This window comes from Corvus brachyrhynchos, unplaced genomic scaffold, assembly GCF_000691975.1.
Source record: "Corvus brachyrhynchos isolate BGI_N302 unplaced genomic scaffold, ASM69197v1 scaffold87, whole genome shotgun sequence".
Taxonomy (NCBI): Eukaryota; Metazoa; Chordata; class Aves; order Passeriformes; family Corvidae; genus Corvus; species Corvus brachyrhynchos.
Window position 1 is genome coordinate 589,416 of NW_008239767.1, and position 9,309 is coordinate 598,724.

The 9,309-nt window shown below is 42.1% G+C and overlaps 1 protein-coding gene across 1 annotated transcript in view; it reads right to left on the reverse strand.

Moving 5' to 3' along the window:
* Positions 1-7,641: 7,641 nt before the first annotated feature.
* HTR1B (5-hydroxytryptamine receptor 1B) overlaps positions 7,642-9,309 on the reverse strand; it is a 3,329-nt gene continuing 1,661 nt past the window's right edge. The window contains exon 2 of the mRNA XM_008640207.1: positions 7,642-8,778. The gene's annotated coding sequence lies outside the window, so the exon portion shown is untranslated. The remainder of the gene's footprint in view (positions 8,779-9,309) is intronic.

Below are 9,309 nucleotides of genomic sequence, written 5' to 3' on the forward strand. Positions count from 1 at the left end.
GGTGTTGACAGCCAACTTCGTTCTGTGGAAGCTGAGTTACAGTAGTGACAATTTATGAACTAGTGAGAAGGTCTGTGATTTAATTAAAAACAGAAGAGATAAAATCCTTCCTTCATAAATGAAAGCTAATGCCCTCTAATTGTGTATAGCTGAGGAAGAATACAGAGGAGCATGTGTGAGCCTTCTTTCCTTACAATACCCTGGAGTCTCCAGTTCTGGGAAATTGCACAATAACTACTATTTTTTTTTTTTTTTTATATTTTCATTCTTGTGTATGTGTAGAGATCCACTTTATAATCCAGAGTATCAGGAACTGGGCCCCGGATTTTCAAAGCAGTCTACCAGCTCCAGAAAACTCATTCATTGGATGCCCACTCTGCAGAACCTAAGCTGATGTTTCATTTGAATGCAACCATCCTTGTACCATCCAGTGTCCATTTTTTGGCTGCAACTTAACATATAATAGAGGAGTAATGGCTGGAAAATTGTCAGAGTAGTCAAGTGTCTTAATTCCTCTCGACCTAATGCAGAAGCAGGGCAGGATGGGCTGGGGAATCAGCATTCATCAGTACAACTCAAGACAAGAAAAGCATCAGAAACGCTTCCTTCCTTGGGATTTTCAGACAGAGTGGAATCAGACCAAACAGAATTGCATTTGGAAATGTGTTGTTTCCTATAATAATGATAGTACTCTGAAAGTGCTTTCCCTTGCTGTGCTGTTGAGTTGTCCTTGCATGGCATGAAGAGGAAGCCTCAAGCACCATCTCAGCTATCTTGGCAGCTGGAATATGAGATTCCTTGTGTTCAGATGAGGCTCCAGACACACCCTAAAGATACTCTCTGTTTTCCTGAATGTTTTCTGTTCTACTGTAACATTTTTGAGGCAAATTGACCTTCTTGTAGCATGCAGGCTACAGAACAGGAATTTACAAGTTGAAGCAATGCTGTCTTCTGCTTTGTTTTCTATATGCAATCTTTTGTTTGCTCTTTTGACTGCAGTTGTTTTCACGGGGAAGTGTTCCTAGTGTGTCTAAAAAAGTCTTCATGATTTCATTGTGCATTTATAAGTGGAATTTTTTTCCCCATATTTCATTATTTTTTGCCCTTCTCAGCATCACTTGCCTTTGTTCACTGATTTTCCAAGCCTCTCTAGTGAAAATGTTGAATATTCTATGTCTCATATACATCTGTGGGACTTGGCTGCTGTCCAAGAGGAGGACAGTGTTTCTCCTGAAGGTTCCTGTGAGGCCCCAGATCACACACTTGAGATCATCTGTTCTCTTATTTGAAAGCAAGGAGGTTATTGGTTTCTTGTTTTAGTTGCATGTAAATATACTGCTCTGAAGTATATTTAAGTATGTGAGTACATTACCCAGGCACCCGTACTTGACCACTGCCTTACTGGCAATCTCATAAGAAACTAAGGATGGTTCCTCCTAAAATTTTAGCACAAGTATATATAAATGAAAGAGACCAATTAACTTATCATGATGACTCCTTCAATCATCTTTTCCATTAGTGTGGATCAAAGTACAGAACCTTGTACAAAGGCTCTTCAGAACTAGCTGTCTGATATGTAAGATCTAAACCTGGGAGATGAAAAATCTGGTTCTGACCTGACACTCAAAGATCATTATTCTTCAAGGTCCCGAAACAGAGAATAGCCCTGAAATACGCATTTGTGAGCTGCTGAAGATTGCTTAGAGGCCATTTAAATAATCACCTATGGTGTCTATACATTCATTCATCATGAAGACTTCACAAGAGATTTTTTTTATGCTCTTGCTATATTTTGGTTGGTAGTTTCTGACATCCTAATTAATTCAAATTAAATTAGACATTTCGTCTTCTGACATCTGGAACAGTGGCTGCCAGCTATTTTCCTTCTATTTTTTTCCTGAGAGAGAGAAAATCTTAGGTTGCATGTTAAAAAGCTCATCTGCAAGCCTACAAAGGAGCACATGGACAATGGCAGATGAGGCAAGCCAAATAATACCCTCCCTCAGCTCCTCCCAGACCCATTATGGAGGGGCCAAAGGGCCATCAAAGGCCCATCTCCACAAGCCCAGAAAAGCACAAAGGCACAGTGGCAGGTGGTTCTGGGGGACACAAGCCCCTGTGTCCAGACATAAAACCCATAACAAGGAGTCAACACAACAGGAGCACTTTTAAGACCAGGGGAGATCATTACCAATGGACATGGGATGCATTATGAGATGCAAAGGAAGAGCATTTGGGGATAACACAAAATTTAGAATGCGATGTTTGGCACTGAAACCAAAGCTGAGGAATGGAAGGGATCAAGACGATTTGCAGAGGAACAAGTTTAGGAACAAATGACACGATGAGTGATAAAAGGATAAAAGGGACTGGCCCTGTGTAAAGGAGGGCTGCTTGGTATCAATTGCCTGGTCACCTCCTGTGTCTCTGTCTTGTGTCCATATGCATGGCTGGAGGTCTAAAAGCCAGTAACTGCGGTGGGCTCATGGGTGGGAGGAGTTGCACGTCTGCAGTGCAAAAACTGGTGAGGCCAACATGAGTTGCGTGATCACTTGCAAAAATTGAGTCAGAGTATCCAGAGAGTGGGTGAAGTGCCCTGGGAGCCAGGTGCATGTGTGTGTGTGCTACTGTGACACCCCTACTGGGTGTATGTGCACATGTGCATGAATGTGTGCCATGTGTGTGTATGTGCGATGACCTGTACCAGCAGCTGCAGTGCGACTGCAGCACTGGGGACTTGTATGTCCAGGTGAAAACACTGGACACTGGGATTTGGTATTTGAGCCCAGCTGCTAGAGGGATCCACCATATACATATACATAGACAGATACATGTAATTATTACTAGTGGACCTCCAACCTGACTAGCCAGAGAGGTGAGGACCATGAGGCCATCGGTACTGTTTGTGTTTGTGTGAGCACTGAGCGCCTCTGTCTGTGCTGTGTGTAGCTTGCAATGAGTATGTGTACATATATATGTGTGTGTGTTTTGCACATACATACATGTCTGCTTGTAGCTGGGGAAACAGACTCAGCCTCACTACTGATTGGACCTGGGGCACAGAGCTGTGCAGCCTCACCTCTACAAGGCTACTGGATTTGGCTCCCCTAACACTGTTCTCCCAGTAGCCTGATCCATGGCCACACAGCTCCCATGTCAGAGCTGCTCTGAGCCAGGGTCACAGGCCCAGGGGAGACAGAATGTGTGTTCCTTCACCATCTCTCACCTATATATTACCCCTTTGAATCTTTCTGGACCCAGCTAAATGCAGAGTTTTGGTATGTCCCTTGTGTGTCAGAGAGACCTGTCTCAGTATGAACTTAGCGCTGATGTTTTATCTGCTGCCCAAACACCTGGCTGTTCTCTATGTCTGCACTGGTTTATGGTCCTACTTCCATCATATCTGCATCTTCCAAATCTACCTTAGATTCTTCTAGGAACCAAGTTCAGGGAAGAACAGCCTTCTCCTGAAGATAGGAACAAGGAACCTTGCTTGCTTTTGCACTAATTCTCTTAAATGTACTTATCCCAATATTCCTTTTGAAAACAGTGTTTCTCATCTTTTCAGAGACTGGATATTAGAGGGCTGAGTCCAAATGAGATTTATGTTCTAAACACAACACACAGGTAGCAAAGGGCATGAATTGAAATTTTAAATCTACAGGAAAAAGAGTGGATGAGCTTGGGAAGCGCATGCCTTAATATAAAAGCGGACATGAATGTATTAAAAAATGTTAATTTGAACATATTTGGGAATACCAAGATTTTTAGAAATGGTGTTATACAAGTAATATTAGGAAAGTGGGACCCCTGAGGTATCCAGATGGAAGAAAACTTCTTATTTCATTTTCACTTTTCTGAATTCTGGAAGTGTATTTATTCTTTTTTGCCCCATTCAGCTCTAAACATGTTCCTGAAATCTGATATAACATCATCAATACCTAAATTTTCCAGATCTTATTTTTTCCTTTTGGTCTTATTTTTGTCTTGGTTCTGCACAGGGAAATACCAAAAAGGGGTTGTTTTACATAATCATCCTTTGCTCATGTCTTTCCTGTTTTTCTAAGGCCATTCAGCCTAAAAGACAGAACATATGATTACTCAGTGAAAGCCCTGTAGCAATGAACTCCAACTGTTTGTAGCCTTCAAAGTATTATTTGTATAAAGGCAATAAAAAAGTCTTGTTCCTTTATAAGGATGACTGCAAGTAGTTTGATCTCTGAAAAGAATAGCGAAGATTTTCTCTCTCCAGCTCTTGAAAATGACCCAGTATGAGATTTTGATCTCTATATTGTAAATTTGATATCCTGGATCTCCTCCTCACCTCACCTATTGAGTTGCCTGCTGTATTACATCTTTCAAGCTTAACACATGATTGATTAAAAAGCCTCATTTTCTGCTTGCTTCTCTGTCTGATTATTCTGTGCTTAAATGTTTCAAGCTCATTATCAGCCAGACTCACTGCTGTAGGACAGCTCACTTAAGCTGCTTCTGTGTTTCAGGTACTAACTGCTGGCATGTAAAAACTCTTAATACAAATCACTAATCCTTGTGTACTGACATAGAGAGGGTTTTTAAGGATATCTCAAATACATTTGGTTCCTCTAAAGACAAAAGGGTTCCCAACACACGAAAACGAGTTGGCATCTACTTCATTCCATAAATGCACACCTGTAATTTTCTTACATGTCTCTAGGCATGGTTCTCCTCTCTGAAACTGCCTGCTCACCTGTCTGCTGGGGTCATGAGATGCAGGGGTAGTAAACCTGGGTTTTTTGCTTATACCCTGGTAAAGGCTTGGAGATTTTGGATGACTTCCTCGAAGTCTTTCTGTGGTACAGCCTCTGTTTGGTGGAGAAACCTGTTCTTCAATCTCTGCTACATTTCAATTTGAATGGAATTTTACTGTTTGCCTGCAGAATTGCTCTCAGCCACCCTACTCAACCTGATTTGCTGCTACAAACCACAATGCTTGTTCTCCAATGTTACTACAACTTGTCATTTTCGCTTTACTTCCAGAAAGAAGAGCTTTAGACTGAACTGGATTTTCATGTAAAAGTGCTTACTTCTAACAATATCCAGTCCTTTCTGGCCAAGGGAACAGAGGAGCAGCATTTTAAAGTCAGAAAGCACTTGGGGTGTTCTCCTGATGGAATGTAGATTGGCTTTTTGCAGGCAGGGGCAATGGAATGTAGATTGGCTTTTTGGGCAGGGGCTGCTTCAAATGGAGTCATCCCTACTCTACATGGCCCTGCTGGAGCCTGAAGGCTAGGCCAGCTTCCTCAAATGCTCTGGCAAGGAATATGGTGTAAATGTCTAGACAATTAGCTGAGATCCCTTTTATCACATGGAGACGTGGCACATTAGTCAAGGCATTTTATTCTTCCTCTTCATGCAGAAAAGGCAGAACTTTTTTGGCTGCTGCATGGCCATATGAAGGTTAATTGCAAGGGATTTCCCCTCTCAATTTCTATACTCTGCGTCTGTGTTTTATTAATTGGAAAAGTAAGAAATGCCTCTTAAATAAAACTGAGAAATACTAGGGAAATAGTGCAGCTTTGGGGCTGCCAACAGCTGTTCACACAATGGCAATGACTGTTGAACTGCCACGTATCTCACAGCACTTGGAGTCAGCAACACTGTCACACACATATCCCTTACCATGAAATGCAGGAAATATAAGGTTTGCAAGTGTGTGTTCAACTTCAAACCTCAGTGCCCAGCAGAGATTTGTATCAAAAGCATCATTTGAGTGTCTGAACCCAAGACAAGAAATAGATAAAAGAAAGGCATGCTGCTTCCGTAATGAAAGACTGGAACAGCATGGGCTAGGCACCTTTGGAGTTTACCTGCAGAGTCACGAAGAGGCTCCCGTGAGAAAACACCCAGAGGCAGGATTCACTGAGCCATTTCCACAGGAATACAGATATAGGGTGGACAGAAAGGACAGCCTCTCCTACGAAAAATTTCAGATGTGCCATCCTCGCAGAGGCAGAGTGCAGTGATCAGGCACAGCAAGGGAGCAGAGAAGCAGCACAGCAACATTCTCAGACCTCTTCAGAGAGAGTCAAAACTTTATCACCACATCTCTGAGCATCTTCTAAAATCTAGGTTCAACCAGGACACTCTGCCAGTCACAGAGATGCTAAGCTCACACAGGACACTCTTCCCACCCTAAAGCACTCTACATGAATCTTGGAACATGCTTTACATATTTATATTTTCCGGCACTGAGCAATGTTTGCCCTACATTTCTTCTCTTTCACTGCGAACATGTCCTCATGCATGTCCTCACTGCACCTATCCCCCTGTGTGAATGGTTTTCTGAAGTAGATGCTGCTGCTCCAGTAGCACAAGGCCTTTAACTACCAGGTACCTCAGCAGGGCTCGAGTCAGCCTCCACTCCTCTGTCCCCAGGTCACTCAGGGCAGCTTCCACACTGTCTGTCTTCCCAAGAGCTAGTGTGGCTATCTAAATGTCTGCTTGTGCAGAAAGTTCAGAGCCTCAACATAAACTTACAAGGATATTTTCCTGATGAATTAGCTTCTCAGCAAAATCCTCACATCACAACAGGGAGCTGGGAGCACTTGCTGCCGGTGAAGATGAAGGTATATTCTGCACATGCTGAAGATGAAGGTATATTCCAACAGTGTGAGGAACACGAAGTCCAACTCCTGAACCTCCCTGTTTTCCACACCCCCTAACTCTGTAAAACTGACAGAAAACTCAGCTCTCTGGAAATGCTGAAAATACTCACTTTAAATCTCATTTTCCATTTTTCACACATGTAAGAAGCTTAGTAAGAAAGAATTTGAGGTAAACAAAATTCATTCTACAAGATCAGAAAATGACAAATCAGAATTGGTTAAGCATTGTTTTATGTTATCTTCCTTGCTTTTTATCCACACCCTCTATGCAAAAAACCCTTACATTTAAAATTATTGTAGGCATTTTAATCAAGTAAGATAAAACTTTAGAAAATTCCTCTTATCACATTTGTCTGTAATAATTTAAGAGGGTATTTTCTAGAAGCATAGTATAGCAGTTCTCTTTTTGAGAGGTATGGAATTTTAAGGCAATTCTTTTGGATTTCTTCAAATTACTGAATACGTTTATTTTCCACTGCTTTAATTTGTATCTTACAGACGTCTGCCTATGAGCAGCAGAAGCACAGAGGGTCACGTACTTTCTTTACCATCCAGTTAAGTAAGCGAGTCCTTATTACTTGAATAACTCTGAAGAAGAGCAGAGAGATAAATCATGTAAGATTTTTCCAGTCTTTTAACAGGCCCCATCTAGAATACCTACACGCATCCTTAAAAGAACATTGACTACAGTGTCTACTAAATGCTAAAGTAAGTTTTGTTTGCTTTTAAAGAAGTAATAAAAATATTTGGGAAAAACTCTAAACATCTATTCTGACATTACATGAAAATAGTAAGAATTATGCCTACCAGAACTAGCTACAATGAAAGTAAAGCTGACTGTTTAAAAACTAACAACCAATTGAAGCTTGTAATTTCAACCTTCATTAAGTGCTTTCTTGAGTGACTCATCAAATCAGTGTTACCTAAAAAGTCAATACTGAGAAAGCAGGTAAACCAATAAATACTCCTTTCAGTCACAAAATTGTTACCACTCTTGAGAACACAGTCAAGCGTTTTATTGTTTATACTCATTTTCATTTACACATAAGAGGAACAATCAATGCAGTTCTATCACAGCAGGTGGACCATATCCTGAAACTCTGCTGAACACGCATAGACCTGTCTTAAGGTCCAACCAGGAGAAAAAAAGAGAAAAAAACAAAACAAAACAAGAAGAAACTAAAAAAACATAGGGGGGAAGTAGGGAGGCAAGAAATTTCACTAACATCAGTTAATTCATGATTCATGGGTATTTATTTTGCAGGTGAAATAGCTCTTCTGAAAGAGCGAACTGCTTCACTTCTTTACAAAATACACTAAATAATGTTAAGTACTTAGAGAATTCTAAATTTCGCAGTGGTTCATGCGGTAAGGGTGTGCAACTGACACAAAATGGAAAACATGGTTACAACATCAAACTGCTACTTCTATTCCCAGCTGGTTTATGGAAAAGGTCATTGGACTTCTTGATTTCTGCCCTTATGGAGTAAAAGCAAGAAGTATTTACTTTCTAAAGGCAACTATGAGGACAGACTACAGATATGCAGTGCAGTTGAACAGGTCTACAACTCTTGTTTCTAGAGCATTTGCTATTGTTTTGAAATACAAATATAAAACTTTTGCACACTGTCACTTCTCACGGATGTTCAGCTGGAGAAGTCATTTACAGAATTTACTGCGATGCTCCTATTTTAAACATGATTTTTTTTCTCCTCTTGGCCTTATGAGTGAAGGGAGCAACTCTTTCCACTGAAAGAAAGAAATTACAGGTGTGCAGAAGTACAACTATGCTACCAACATAGACAGAGACAACTGTGCTCTTGTGCACACCCCTACAACCGGCCAGAGAACAAATTAAGAAGTTAAGCCTGCAAAATAAATGGAGTTTACTCTCAAACTTTTTTTCTTCATTCCAGATGAATTATAGACCTTGATTCGAGGCTGCCCTCTTTTTTTTTTGCAACTGATCTGCGTGCCTATTGGAACAGCATCTCTGCCAGAGTCATTACACTGAAACGCAGAGCTGAGCAGTTTGGTGGCAGAATGTATTGACGTTTTTGCAGCATCATGAGTCTGGCAACTGGGCTTGGGGAAGTTTCAAGCAGTGGGTCTTTACAATAGCAACTTGATTCTGCAGACAAAAAGCAAAAGATTGGCAGAATTATTAAAGTATCACAATAAAGGCATGAATGCATTCTGCAGAACGTGGCGCTGAGTTCAGCGATGAGCTGGCAGCCACTGCTGTCAAGAAGCGCGGAAAGGCAAAGCGCTTCCGCGTGTGAAGAGACGACACACCAAGGTGTCGAGTCTCCCACGGTGGCTAAAGGGCAGCTTTCCCCTCGGGACGCCTGCTCGCAGCCGGCTCCGCTCCCGCAGGAGAGCCAGCGCCGTGAGAAGGCCAGAAAGAAGTAGGGCTGGACTTTGTCAGCAGCCTTCATCTGGGGCCTGTCCTACCTCCCTTCCTCGCAAAAAAAACCAAACAACCAAAACCAAAACACAAAATGCCACTGGTACTGGGGTTGCATCGACTCCCTTCCAAGGGGGCTGTACGCCCAGCTGCCCAGCGGTGCCTGCAGCTGCCAGCGGGGCCCGGGAGGAGGCACCGGGGAAGCCGCCGCGGGCGGGGGGACCGGCCCGGGCCCGGCGCTCTCCGGGGAGGTCG